At 37.7% G+C, this 15576-nt stretch overlaps 1 long non-coding RNA gene across 5 annotated transcripts in view; it reads left to right on the plus strand.

Annotated features, from left to right (window-relative positions):
• The window catches only part of LOC106492145 (uncharacterized), a 168019-nt gene that overhangs the window by 92195 nt on the left and 60248 nt on the right, over positions 1–15576 (plus strand). For all 5 annotated transcript variants that reach the window (XR_010884359.1, XR_010884361.1, XR_010884358.1 and 2 more), the window contains one exon: positions 10925–11013. This is a non-coding gene — a long non-coding RNA (uncharacterized lncRNA). The remainder of the gene's footprint in view (positions 1–10924; positions 11014–15576) is intronic.

Raw genomic sequence — 15576 nt, forward strand, 5'->3', positions numbered from 1 at the left:
GCAACTGGAATTACGTTGAAATATAGAATTAGTCACCAGGCAGTGAATACCTGAATACGGAATAGATGCCAGTTTACGTCATCTTATTTTTTTTCCAAATATTTATTGGTATGGCTTGTCTGACTGCATATATCACATTTATTTCAGTGGTAACAACTGTTCTGTGTCATGAAGGTATGTGAAGTTTAAACTCATCCTGTGTATTTTTGTGTTGTTTTTTTAATGTTATTAAGCTCCAAAAAATCCAAACTAGAAAAGAGGACTTTTTAGTAACAAGCATGTATGAGCATTTGAGAACTGATTGGCATTCCATAATGAATAGCATGCTGAATAAATTATAAAAAGCCAAATCTTACTAAATGATATTGAAAAGCATAAAATCCACTTATTAAAGAACAAGCAATAGGACAAGTGCAAGAGTTAATCAAGTATCTGATTCAGTTATGCAGGCCCTGAATCAAGATTAGATGTGTAGAGATTTTATTATTATGATTTTAATATTATAACCATAAGAGGTTTCATTTATTAAGAAGTTATAGGTATAAAGAGAACAAAACTTGTTGAAATCAGCTGTCATAAGAGAATACTTTTTGCTGTATTACTATGACTACAGATTCAAGTAAGTTTTACACTGGATGTGAAGTGTGCTTTGTGCATTCCTGGTGACAGTAGGTTAAATCTCTAGATAACCACTTCAGACCGGCTGCATACTTTACTATTTTTCCCCCTTCACAGTTGTTAAAACTTTATAGAGCCTCAAAACATATCCAGATGGACAGTAACTGTGACTGCCACTTATGAAACCAGTATAATCTAGCACAATACACAAAGTAGGGTAAGTGTGGAAGGAAAACAAGTTCTGAATAGAGGACCTCCTTGGAATATTGGATCAGCCATCAGACACACCAATTCTGTTTAGACAGGCCTGTTATACACACCCAAATGTTCTGCAAAACAAAGCAAACCCCCAACCTTTCACCACTTTAACTCCTAACACTTCTGCCTAAGGGTGGTCTTCACCCTGCTTGAGGCAGTATTTGTGCCTACATCTTTATTCACAAAATGAAGTACTGGTTTCCATAGTTTTTTGGCAAAGCTGAGACATAAACCATTTTCTTCCTCTCAGTAGAATATCGTATCTTGGCAGTTTTATTTGGGTCTGACCTTTTCAAATATGCAATAGCAAAATATGAACAAACAGATCACTGTCCCAAAGCTCTCCCAGTCTATCTTCAGTGGATTTCCCCTCACACCTCCTTCAGCCTGTTTGCATGAAGCCAGGACTATGATAAACAACATGAGCAAAGCAGAGGATTTGATCAAGATAAAAGTGTTGTTATTGGAATTTAAAGTCTTTGTTCACTTGTTCGGTAATGTCTGCTAAGTGCACCAACAGCAATATATATTGGCTTATATAGCTTTTTTGTGCTGAATGCAAAAACATACAAATATCACAACAGGATGATTGGGTAATGGAGCCATGATATGAGAAAGGAAAAACACTTGGCAACTTTACAGCAACTGAGTCTATAGCCTCATTCCCCACTCCGGCTAGAAAGGGTGCTTAATTCAACTGAACTCAATTCTGACACCCATTTCTATTTACCTGTATGTTGACAGAAAGACATTTGAGTGCAGCACTCAATTATTTTGTCATTAATCACATTTCACAAATGCGACTTATGAGCTAACCATTAAAAAAAAGTGCTCGGGAAGCTGTAGTTCTAATTCATGGAGTTTCATCCCCTTTTCTGCCTTTCTCCCTTTCCCTTCAATCCATTGTAGTCTCATTATGTGTTAAAATCCTGGTGCATAGTTAAAAACCTAGTGGTGGTTCAAGCTGTGTACCTGCTGCTTGTGGAGAGGGTGTGTATTTAAATAGATTGGGTGAAAGGCCAGCATCTCTTAACACTTGGTAGTACTGTGTTTTAGTTTGCTGTTTTGCAGAAAAGATTGCTTGCCATGTTTTAACAGAGCCTTCTCTTCTTTTCCATGAAATTTGATAGGGGTATTGGGTTATTTATTTATTTATTTTTAGTACCATGATTAGAGATTGGCACATCAAGTATTTAATTAAGCTGTGAACTGCAAAGTTAAACAAATGCCATGGCATTCAGCTATCTCCAACTAACAAACTCAATTAAAAGTAAAAAAGATTAGCTAAAACCTAAATAATCTTGGATTCTTTTAACCAGCTGTAAAATATCCATACAACACTATTCCATTGAATAAGGAAGCTAACATTAAGGCTTTTGTCAAAGCAAAAAAAAGAAGTTCTAATAGATATTTTTGTTTGGACTTTTTCATGTTGAAAACAAAGCTGTAGCCTTTAGCATTTCAGCTGAGCTCCGTTTTGTACCAGAGGTGACTGAGCCACTTGAACAGTTAGTTGCATGTAAATGTGCTGAACAAGAACCAGATCATAAACAAAAGCACACTGGGGCTTCAATAGGCTAAGCACAAGAGCAGAATATTAACCACAAATCCTGCCTAGGTAAAAATTCCTTTTGCTTGGTCATGGCATATAACAGGGTTTCATGCCTCTCTTTCTGGTATGTCTGGTGCCACAGACTCCCCAGGAATCTTATTTCATTCAGATGTCTGCTTCTTAATGAGCTGATCTTCAGAGGAACAGCTATTTACTGATTCATTGCTGGTTACACCTTTATCACATGATTTTCTCTCACAGTAGTTCTTGAACTAGAAAACTCATTGCATCAGGCAACTCAAACCAAAAGCAATTGCACAAAGGTTCATGCAGCCAACATTTGGAATATATGATTTCCTCATTTTGCAGCAGAAATTATTTAAAACTGAATAATCCCACCACATGGGTTAAGAAAAAACTAATTAGGGATGCTAGGGTACATTAGAAAATACACTGGCATTAAGCAATACTGTTTTACAAAAAGCGATAAAAGTGATTTAACATAGTGACAATATCTGCTTCACACCTTTTAATTTCTCAGGCTTGCACCTTTGATTAGAAGGAGACCACCATGTATAGCAGGCTAATTGTTAAAATAATACATTCCCTTCACCCGTACACTGTCAAGCAATTTCGATGAAATCAGAAGTGGATGATGCCCTTCAAAGAGGGAAAGAAGAGACTTTGTGACTTGAATTCTCCCTGTGGTTTATGGTTTATGATTTTTCAAGTCTTGGTTTTAAGTCTGACTTTTGTTTTACCCATAAAGTCCCTTTTAAGGCCAGCTACCTTCTTAAATTTACCATGTTAACAAAAATTACTGGAAGATCACCTTATTATTCGCTAGAACTCAGCAATTAATAAATCAACTTTAAAATCTTCATTTTCTCCCAAAAATTTTTGCACTAAATTTGCTTCCTGGAGCAAAAAATAACAGAGTTGAAGAAATGCTGGAAGTATTGAGCAAAATAAGTATGAAAGGTACACATGAGAGTGATAACTCTTGGGTATATTTGTTCAGGATTTTCACTGACCATCATTATTTCTCCATGTCAGCAGAAAATAGGATGGAGTTCAGCTGGGAATTAGTACAGTGAGCTGGAGGGAATGGTTTTCTAAATTTCATTCAGTCATTAGTGAATTTGAGGAGCCAGATTACAGTATAAAGCCATATTCTTAGATCAATTTAAATCTAGATGTTCTCTACTGATTTCATTGAAATTACTTGAATTTAATTTACAGTAATTGGAATTGGAAATGGCCTATGTAATAAATAGACTCTACTATGCATAGCACTGTTAGAAAATAAAAACGAAAAAGCTTGGTTTGACACACAGTATAGCCACAGACTAGTGAAATAACACATTTGCATATACAAATGCTGTTCTAAGATTCTGCATCAGTAAATTGTGAATCTAAAGTCATGATTAATGTCTTTCTTCTAAATAAAGGAAAAAAGATTAATGAAAAGTTGAGTTAGTTTTGTCTCTATCACCAGACTGCAAAAATTGAAGAAGAGAGGAGAGTGAGGTTTTCCTGAACTGCAGCTACTCAGAAACTTTCCTTTCCTATCTCATCCCATCCTTTTCTTTTCCTTTCAGGTCCATTTGGACAAACATCAGTCAGTCTTGTTACTTTTTTTCTTTTTTTGGGCATTGTTCTGTGGGTTTCCAGTTTATTTCTACATAACCTGAAAAATTCATGTTTGTATCACAAGATGACCAAAATGCTCTTTAATTATTTCCCAGGAGTTTTGCTTCATTCTCCAAATGGGCACTACTATGTTGCTACGGTAAAGGGCTTGTCAACACTCCCATTATAAATGTCTAATTTTTCAGGATAGTATAACCCAGCCAATTTAGTTGTGTGGAGCTACAACTCATTTTACAAGGTTTCAGGAAAGATGCCAGTTGTTTTACATGCTTATACTGAAATGACTTGGCTTTTTTTCTTTTTTGTCTCAGATGTGATGGAAAACAAAACCGAATCACAGCAGAGTCAAAATATGCCAGTTTGCTTCTTCTCAGGGTAGCCCTTCATTCCTATCTGTTGCCTTTCTCAGCTCCTGGTTTTCAGACTCCAGTGTCTGTCACTGCTAATGCCTTCCAGAGCAACTTGCTATCCAGCTGGGTTTTTTGTAATGGTTCTGTTCCTCTTGCTTTTAATCATCATGTGATTTTGTGCAGAATTAGAGATGATCAAATTTTTAATGACTCATTAGAACATAAAAGTCTTCCAAACAAGATAATTGAGGGACACCCATTGCTTCAGCTGGATACTGCAAACACCCATATGTAGGCCACATGTGGCCTCTCTTATTACGACTAGGTACTTTAGTTACTAAATGGATACCAATTTATTTAGCCCTGGGATGTCTTCTACCAGTGGCTGGAGTAAGCACACATTAGCTTCTTGTGAGTAATGCTGTTGCCACTACCAGAAGTTGTCATGTCCTCCTAGTGAAGATAAGGAAAGATAAGGACATGTAAGGCCTTCAGAAGTTTTCAGAACATTTGGATTAGGTTCAGATAATACTCAGGCTTTCTGAGTGTCTACATATCAAAACCTTTGAACTATTTGAAAATTGTCAATAATATCTTCTGCATTTGTTCAGCCTAAAGGGATTTAAAAAACTCAGACTGGAGCAGCAGAGGGTGAAAGAAAGTTCACCCATGAGCAGTCATCCATATTTGCTGAGGCAATGTTACAAAAGCAAAGAAATGAATGCAGAAACTAAAATCAGGACCATGTTGATATTGCTCTAAGCCAAAAATGAAGCAGAAAAAAAGAGCAGGCATTGCTATTATAGCTTACATCATATGTAATTTAACTAAAAGGGAACTGAATCAATATATAGTGTGTGGGCAAGGCAGATGCTCACATGACAGAGATACAAGGTCAAAGATGAAACTCTTGTCTTCCAAACTGAAATCCAGGAAATTGTCAACAAGTCCTGATCCACATGGAATAAGTGAAAATGTGATTGTGAGAGGCCTGATGGTAAACATAGGACGATCCTGAGGTCCTTTAGCCTGGTGTAAATTCAGAACTACTCTGCTGGGTTTGCTGGGATTGCTTTGCATTGCCGTTAATAGAACTGGAGCAGAGTTTAACCCTGTATCATAATGCATTTATCCCCAAGGTGAACATATGCATCTGTTTTTATATTCAAGTGTTTTCACATACAGTTCAATATTTTCTTGCTAGTAGCCTTAGGGATATTTAAGCAAGATGAACCTTTTTACCTACAAGACCATAAAAAGAGAAGAGCTAACGAGGGGCTATGAGGTGTTATGGCAAAGGTGATGAAGTGTCTTTATTGGAACTCTGCAAAGTACTTTACACACCAAGTGTAACAGGCAGAATTCCTGTTTCACCAATTTCTTGAGAAAGGTGGAAAAATAAAGCTTTTCCCAACCATAGTTCATCAATCTGTGCATGTGTGCACAGGAAATCAAGAGGCACAATCTGTGACATGTTAAATATTCTGCACTCAGCCAATGTTCCAAATCCCCTGCTGAAAACGTATGGAAATCCACTGCTGACAAAACTGAGGCTGTCACAGATTTAAGCCATTACACTCAGTCATATTTATATTCTATTAATGGTAGATCAGTCTTAATAAAGACAAGCTACTCCACTAGTTTCAGTTGCAAACAGTCTATGTGATATAACACCATCAACTGCTATACAGTGTATATTGAAATTTCTCACCAGTGGGAGGGCATGGACAAATTCTTCACAGCCACTTTCTATAAATGATGGATGTATTAGCCTCTTTTCTTGCCAATGAGATCCTAGGAACTTGGCTTTCAGACTCCTGACATTTGGCTTGGCCAAATCATTTAGTGTTGAAAACTCAGTAAGTAGCACTATGCTGATTTGTTATTTAACCATTATCCAATTTACCCCGCAAGGCTGTTACATTCAGCTCACATCTAGGAATTCCCCTCTGGGAAGAAAGAGCCAGCATCACCAGTCACTGCTCCTTGTATAGGACCAACAAGACAAGACAGACAAATATGATTCTTCCTGTATTTCTCTTTTAAAATTAGTCAGACTCTTTTCTTCTACATTAGAGTATATTTTGATATTTCCTGAGGTCAAACAGAGAATACTGAGTTTGCTTTTTTCAAATCAGTAATTTGAAAAAAAGTATTAGAAGAATGAATAAATACTTCAGAAGACAAATTTTATGTGGATTTTTAAGTTAGAGTTTCTATGTGGGTTTTTTAAGTTAGAACTCTGTTTAAAGGAAAATGTATTAAACCCTCCCCACTTTAACAATTAGAGGCATATTTTTTAAAGTTGAGATCTGCAATTCACAGAGCAACTTTGTAGTTCCCCAATATAGCTTCAAAGTCAAAATTGGAGAGATTCTTCCACTGAAAGGCTAGAGTATTCAAAATATGTGTGAATATTTCTGACCAGAGCGTTCCCAGATCCTTCCCTGAGAAAAGACTTCTGATGAATTTTACCCAGCAGAAATTTTCAATATGTGTGTGCATTTTCCACAGATCATCTCAAAGTCATAAAAGTATAAATGCTCTTTGCAGACTGAAACATTAGCTGTTACAAAGAAAAATGATTCTAAGAGTGCAATGTAGGGAACGAGAGGTTTAACAGGGAGCCTGTATTCCTGAGGATGACATGCTTCAATTGGCAATAAATATTGTACCATCCACTATGTGAAATACTATGTGGCATGACATAATTGACTCCCAATTTTCAGTACTGTATTTCCCAAATTGCCACCACAAAGTTGCAGCTGCTCAGAACTTTGTTTGGAAGGTACCAAAATATCAGCAAGGAGTCTCCAGAGATTTTTTATATAGATAAAACTTTACTATATCAACCTTAATAGCTAAAATTTCACCGCATTCCTCTGTTCTCTGGCGGAGGCCTTTGGGCCTCATCTAACAGTTTCTAGCTTAGGAATGGAATTATTTGGTACTATCACAGTGCAAATAATGAATAATAATCTTCAGTTTATTTGTTAAAGATTGAGAGAAGATGGAAATGTGAGCATTTCACTTAGCAGTATTTTGGAATTCCAAAGATGTAATCAGCCCTTGAGAAAAATCACATCATTCAAAGGCAGAACTTCTTAAAAAAGCTGACCACAAATAAATAGCTCATTAGATTTTTAAAGGGATACTTACAGTAACAGGACCATTAGGAACAGGACTAACTAACAGTTACATTAACAAGGTAGGGAAATATGACTAAAACTTTTTTTCCTCTTTTCTCAGACATCTTTACTTCTGTGAGTACTAGTTATGCTACTGATTTTCTAGTTAAAAGTAAACCTCTACTGCGATATGGGCTTCACCTCATCTGAATTATTGTCCCAACCCATATGAATGAACAGCAAGGATAAAAACTTTGCACTACTTCCCACATTTTTTATATACTGTATTACCTAGCGTTTATAAAATCCTTCCTTAATTTATGATACAAATATACTTACTTGTTTTCCATAAAGTGTGAGAGGAAAATTATATTCAATAGCATGAAATGCATGTTGATTAAATAGCAGGTAACTGCGAAATACAGTGGCTGTAGTTCTGTTGCGAGAGAGGCTTTGATAGTATACAAATTTAAAGCAAGGTTTCCAAGGCATATTCCAGGATGGTATTACAATATTTGCACTAGTTCTGTTACTAACAGCAGTTTAGCTGTGCTAGTATGATGAGCAGGTAGAACTCATTGCCCTGACAGCCTCCAGGCTGCATCTGCATCGCACTGCTTCCTGCAGCACAGACGAACACTTACCACTCACTAGGTTTAGGGCTTCCCTACCCAGGGAATTTATTTAACATAAGAGAAAACTGAAGTGAAACTTCAGTGGTTGTGTCTAACCAACACCTGGACTTTCTTACTCCACACAACAGCAGCCTTTATGCAGTATAGGTTAAAACAAAATCAAAATAAAGACTGTGGAAAAGAACATGTGCAGAATAACAGTGCCAACATGGGAAGTTAGTGCAAAATAACTATTGCAAGAGTAAGCTAGAGTCTGATTTTTCTGTAGACAACCAGTTAGAGGCAATAACAAATTAGAGCCTGAGTCATCACTGTCACAAGGCCCATACATCAAATGAAATATGAATTATGACCAGAACTTTTTTTCACTTTTGTCAGACAGGCACTATCTCAGTACCTCACTGCATTTGGCCAAACTGAACATTCACTAACTACAACACCAAGATAGGCAGACAGAAGTGTCATGGAAAAAATATCGTTATTCTATCCCTTAGATACTTTCTCCTTGAAGTGATAGTAACACATCTAAGAGCACAATTGGTATTATGGTGTTTGAAATAACCATCGTATTTCCCAAAGATAATGCAACAGTTAAATTTCTGCTTTAGTTAAAATGCTTTTTCTCGGCATCAGTTGCTACTAAATAAGTCCCTATCATTTTTTAAGGGCATAACTTGCAACAAGACAGCAGCAACGATTACAATTGTTTTCAAATAAGATGCCGTTTTCCTTTCTGGCAGACAGCAAGAGGTTTTTAATATGTAACATTTGTTTAATAAAACACACAGATGCTTCCTTGACAATTGCAAAGGAAGAAAAGGGAGGAAAACAAAACCAAAAAACTGGCAGAAAATATAAAGAGCAAATGAAAGATTCAGCTTCCATCACAACTATTCATGTTGTGTCCCAGGCAGAATATGTACATTTTGATTGGATCAGCTACCTGGTGGTGAACTTCTGCATAGCAGGGATGTTGTATGATTTGACTGCCTGTTTTGCTGAAGTGTTGCCTTGATTTTTTGCAAATGAAGAAATACAAGGAAACACTGTGTACTGTCAGGGGGCCCAAACTTTATGAAGGTCACAGCATTCTAGCATTTCTATTCTCATGAGACAATGTGACTGAGCAGGACAGATTTTTCTTTTGATTACACATGGCTGCTGTATCTCTAAGATCCATCTATCCCTTTTAGTTAATAGAGTTTGTGAATTGCAGCAGACAACATTTTTTTCCCTCTGGAGCAAGGGATAATGTGTTAAAACCTTTCATTGACTGACTGTTTTTCATGGCAATCTGTAAAATTATTATACTGGTTTTTTGACTTCTGAGTTTAAAAACAACAAAAAAAAGAAACCCCATGTCTTTGTAATTAAAACTCCTTAATATCAAGGTATTAGCTACACTACAGAAAGAGAGAGGGTACATGGGTACACTGCAGGAAGCACAACATCCTTGCGGCTGAGAGTCTTAAGCCCTTTTAAATATAACAGGCAAATTTCATAATAGCCTTCTGGGATACACTTTATTATTTCTACAACTATAAAAGAATGTGGGGCTGAGAGAACAATTTACCTCAGATCACACAGTCAGTTGCAGAGCTCTACTGAGATCGCTGGTCTACCATCCTGCTTAGCCTCTCTCTCTTTTTCCCTATGGAAAATATTGGAACAGTATCACCATGCAAACAGCAAATGTGGCTAGTCAGGGAAAAATCAAAAATCATATTTGATAAACCTTCCAAAATATAAAGTGGGGGTTTAGCTCATTGCATCAAGCTCATTCCAGTAGATGAGATGTGCTGTTCAGTGGCAGTAGTCTAACCTGAAGGTGTGGGAAAGCCAACATCTACACAAGAGCCAGGACAGTAGCTATGGCCATTTCTTTTTCCATGTCTCTGTTTTGAGCCCTTGGGCATACCTAGTGAAGGCAGAAAGGCACTTTTTTCCTGAACAGACACAAACTTAAAGACAAAAGGGTCTAGCAGCACTGCCTAATGGCTGAGGCCGTAAAGCGAGAGCCAGTTAATGATGAGTAACCTGATCTAAGGGGTTGTACAAAATACAGGGGTCACCATATATTTTGTGTTAAGAAGAAAAATTGGTATTGTTACCAGGTATGTTTGAAGCAATCCTGCTTACTTACAAAAAGTGTTCTAAGTCGTGTTCCTCAGTCCCAGGAGGAGTCAAACCACAGGAGATGGTTTCTTTCTCACAGCCCCAGGTCTCCTCCAGTCAGGACTCAGCCCACTAACTCTTTCCCTGTCTGTGTCACGCAGCTCCTCTTTCCACGTTTGTTCAGTCTTGAATCTGGTTTGATTACTTCCTCACTCTTAGCTGCTCTGCTGTCATTGCTTCTTTTATGCAGACACAATAATCTCCACAGAACAACAGAAAAGGTCAGGGCCAGTGCATCTCCTCTGTGCCTTTGTTTTGGATAGTAAAAGCTATCTCTACTTGGAGTGAGGTATCAAAAATGAAGGCATGTGGATATTTTACCAAGCAGGTTCAGTGAATTTTCACTCATCTCATGACAACAGCTTCAATTTGAACCACATTCTATACAATCCAGTATTTTCTAATTCTAATGAGACCAGGAAATATTGCAGTTAAAATACTGTTTCCTAAATTTAGGTACTCTGCAAAGGTTTGCAAGTTCAATTTTTGTTTTAATGTATTGCCAACGCATTATAATTTATAATTAAAAACTACATCCCTTTATAACATTTGCAGCTCTTTTGGATGGCTGTCATCCGGAAACAAGACAACATGAGCTAATCTCTGTAGAGAATGGGACATCATATCCTGACCTTGGTACACAGGTAAGTTTTTTTCAGTCATCACATAACAATTCACTGGCACAAAAACTAATCAGCAGGCATCTTTCTGTAATATATGACAGATGAGAGAGGGAGTGGTGCCCAATTCACAGAGCAGCAGTGCATTCTCAAATCAATCTATAACTTGTGATAATGTCGTGCTCAAAATCTCTTCTGGAAAAGGGTATCCCCAGACAGCTACAGATCAGAAGATACTTCCTCATTATCCACCAGAAACTATGAACAAACTCCTTGGGAAAAAAACAAAACATATCACAGAAGTGTGTCTAGTTCTATTCCATAAAAAGACCAGTTGTATTTTTTTCTTCCTCCAGCAAGTTAGAGAAATGCTTTTCTTTTGTATTTCATTTCCTATCTGTACATATAAGAGTTGAATACTATGGAATTTGTAAAAGCAAAAGGAGACTTCTTTTTTTTAAAAACAAGATTTTAAAGCAGAAATACCCAGTAATAATGACCTCCTAACTCATAGGATTGTTGTGAAAAAGTATGTGCATTTAAGTCTGAAGAAATTTTAAGGTATTATTTGCTTAGGATGAGACAGAAATCCAGATTCACTGGTATCTTCTGATGGCTTTATGTTAGTTTAAACTGCAAAACTCCTATTAGCGTAAACAGGGCTAGGATTTCAAGCTATGCAGAGCACACTACCTGAGAAATATGCATAGATTTTTATGCAGGACAATTGTATGTTCACTGTGCCTTCCAACATCCAATTTACTTTCTACATTGCAAATGTCTGAGCAAAAGCTTGCACTATGGCTTTCAATTGCCATGCACTATCCCTGCCCTGTTACAGCTAGTCCACACTGCTTCCTCAGTCATTTCTTTCCCAAGGCTTTGCCTAATGCAGTTGTAACTCTTCAAACCCTGGCGTTCCATCACTCAGTTATCTTGGGAGGTTGTTTGACAGTTTAGTAGATGTTACTATGGCATTTTCACCTCTTGACATTCATCCTTAAGTTCACCTCCCTTAATTTAATTCTGATCTCTGTAAATCATTTTTTCCTCCTTGGGTATTAAGGGGGTTGGGGTTTTTTTATTCCAGATAAAGTCAAACTATTAGCAACTAGAAAATTTTTTATTACTTTGTTGGAGAGACGTAATCTTGAACAGGTATAGGTAATTATGGATTGTACTTAGGGGTCTGCTAAAACTTTCTGCTTGATTAAATAAACCTGTAGGGATGGTAATTGCTGTTGTACATGACAGTAGCATGAGCAGTGTAGAGGCATGGCCCCTCCAGCAGCTCACAAGGCAGTACTGACGAACTCTTTTCAGAGTTCTGTGCAATCCCGTAGGCTGGGAGAGTGGGAACTCTTTTCCAGCTATTTAAAACACCAGACACCAAAGCAGGTGCCTGAAATACACTCCTGGAAGGATCACAGTTAGATGATCTTCCTCCCAATTTAATATACCCCAGCACAGCACGCAAAAACAGAAGGGAAATGTGACTATTCACAATTAAATTCATAAAAAGAAGGAATGAATGGGTTATATTCTGATTTCATATTTACTTAAATTAAGAGCTATTCTGCTAAGTCCATGGAATTAGGTGGGTCTGAGCACCAGCAGAAGTAAAAGGCAACCTGGTCCAAAGCTATGTATGCTTCCAGGTTTGCTTTTACTTATTTCATTATTTTTCCACCAGTGATGCTTAAAAATCAGTCACAACTGGGACTAAAAGAAGACTCCAGTAGCCTTCCCCAGCTGTCTTGGGCTGTAACCCCCAAAGCTTGCCTCCCGTAATTCAGTTTTAGCTTTAAGCACTTTAAAGTTAATAGACTCATTTGAGCAAAGGGCTTATTTGAAATCTACATTGGAAAAAAGTGAGCATAGCTGTGCTAGTGCCAAGCTATAAACATATTTATACAGTGCAGTAAATCAATACTGCTGTCTTTTCTTGGAGAGACCTGGCCAATTAAGCTGAATGTACAGGACATGATGAAACTTGTTCAGTTCATTATGGAACCAATAGCAAAGACTGCAACCATATTACCCTGCTGAGCCTCATTTTTACATTTTCCAATTCGGCCAAATTTTAGCCAATTTGTTTTAAGCTTGTCATCTGTTGACCACCAAAAGAAAATAGGAATTTTGGGGGGGAATTGTTTGAAAAAAATAATGGAAGTCAAAGAGAAGACTCAAGAAGGATGATAGTTTAACTGGTTCATTGTTTTAAAAATTCTATAAAAATTTTTTCTTGGAAAAGCCATTCATACAGGCTGAGCTAGGAACACTGAAGTTGTTTCCTATAGTCAGTATGCAGTATGCAGTAAGCACCTGCTTAGACTTAAGCCTGTGAATAGCCCCATTCATTGAAATGTTTGTGGGCTGGCTTTCTTTTTTTGGATGGGGGTTAAGGTTATTAATTTTATGAAACCAAATTTATCTTGATGAGCATGGAAGATAGGGAGGAAGGGAATGAGACAAATAGACAATGAATATGGAAAGACAGTACAAGCATTAGAAAGTCTACCCACATTACTGTTTAGATTACCCAGGGGTCCGTGGACTCTTGTAGACATACACCAGAGTACAGCCATAATTTTCAGATTGAAGTGGCATACTGAAGTTGGTATTTCCCCTGAAAACTGGAACATGTTTAAGAATGAGGCTCTGGATTGAGAGGCCAACCTGTTTGCTGCTAGGTTTGAAAAAATCTGTCCAGCACCCTTGTCATATCTCCTTTAGAGTTAGAACTGCAGAAGGAAAGAAACAAAAGATCATTTTCCTTTTTATGTGCAACAAAAACCTTAAAGGTTAGAAGATTTGTTTCTTTAAAGAACAAACAAACAATGTGCTTTCCTGCCTTTTTCCTTCCTGTGAACACCACACACACTTTGTGAATGAAAACATTCACCTCACTCAGTATCAATTAGCATTATGTTAAAATTTGCTCTTTTGGGTCAAGGTACTTTGGCAGATGCATATGGCAAAACAATGTGCAATGAGGTATAGCTGTTGTTTTACAAACCCATCTCTTTTTATACCAGCATTGTTACTTAAACTTGTGCTCTTAGGCTCTCTGTTGAAGAATATTAAATGCAAAATAATGATGGGTGGAACAAAGAAAGTGTTGTTATTCCCATTTTACATGTGAGGAATGAGTGCTCAGAGCAGTTAAGGGGAATCAGCAGGGTCAGACACAGAAGGATGTTTGAGAAGCTGAATTACAGGCTGGGATTCATCTCACCTAAATGGAGCTTTCTATGAGAGACCTGCAGGGCCACATTTACCCCATCCTACTACAAAGGGGATGAATCTCCCTTGGGGGCAGCCTCCCTGGCTCCACTGCCCACAGTGAGCCGAGCAACTAGTTTAGTTTAGACAATGACAGATGAGATGGGTCCCATCCAAGTTGGGTAGCTGGGCCAGGTGGCCTGGGAAGCCCATGACAGAGGTGGGAAATGAAGTCAGTTCTCCTGAGTACTGTTCCTGAGCCTTGGCCACAAGAGCCCTCAATGCCTGAAGCACATGGACAAGACTGCAAACCCTACCAACCCTGCGTTCAGTTCCCTGCTGTCAACTGGGCAGAACACTGTAAAGTGATCCATTATTCTTTCTTAGCATCCAGCAAACACTGGGTGTTTAAGTTGTTTTGCGTGACCGCAAGTTTTGCGTGTCGCTGCGTGTGGTTTCAGGGTTCCTGTGTGCCTTAGGTGTTTGGGTTTGCCTTGTGTGGATGGAGCATGAAGATGGGCAAATGGGAAAAGGCAGAAATGGTGGTGCATATCTACATCTACTGATACAGCGCCTACACCTGGCAATGGCAAATATTCTTCAATCCTGCAATCCTATAATGCCTCTACAGTCACTGGACTTCCTCTTATAAACTCCCATGGAAATCGAGGTCATATATTCTGACCCAGGTTTTAACCAGTGTGTCTTTGGAAACAAGGAAAATGTTCAGTTTTTGTTATCAAGGCTTTTCATTCAGTCAAGTGCCTTAATTACAAGGTTTTTTCCGACTCATTTAAGTGTTATGGAAAATATAAAGCAAAAAGTTATGAAAAAGGAGCCCTCACTGGAGATGATGTTATGGAGAGAGTTGGTTAGGTTTTGGTGCATTAAATCCCTGAAAATCATTCATATTCTGTGTTTATATAAAACCTGTCATTGACTATTAAATGCAAAGCTCATATTGCCTGAAAAGGTGCTCCATTTGCAGAAAGCTGTGTATAGTTTGAGACTGACATCTGGCAAAGCTGTATTATAAAAACTCTTTAAAATGCATTAAAATGCTCCCCAAAATTAATTTGTCTTTTATGAGAAAAAGAAGAAGAAAAAAAGCCCTGTGCCCTTTTAAAAGGGGAGAATTAAGACTTTGAGAGAACTAAAAAGGGAATTCAAAAAGTGCTTTTAAAAGTTTCACTTTTTAGATCCAACAAAATTCAAGCACACTTTTGTTGCAGACCAAACCCCTAATATAAGATGGGCTTGTGTCTATTTTACCTATGTGGCTCCGCCATTACCTGTATAAAGCAGGAGAAGGAAATTTTTCAAAGGTACTTAAGTGCTGAAAAGCAACTGCCATGATGTCAG

This window comes from Apteryx mantelli, chromosome 5 (assembly GCF_036417845.1).
Source record: "Apteryx mantelli isolate bAptMan1 chromosome 5, bAptMan1.hap1, whole genome shotgun sequence".
Lineage (NCBI taxonomy): Eukaryota > Metazoa > Chordata > Aves > Apterygiformes > Apterygidae > Apteryx > Apteryx mantelli.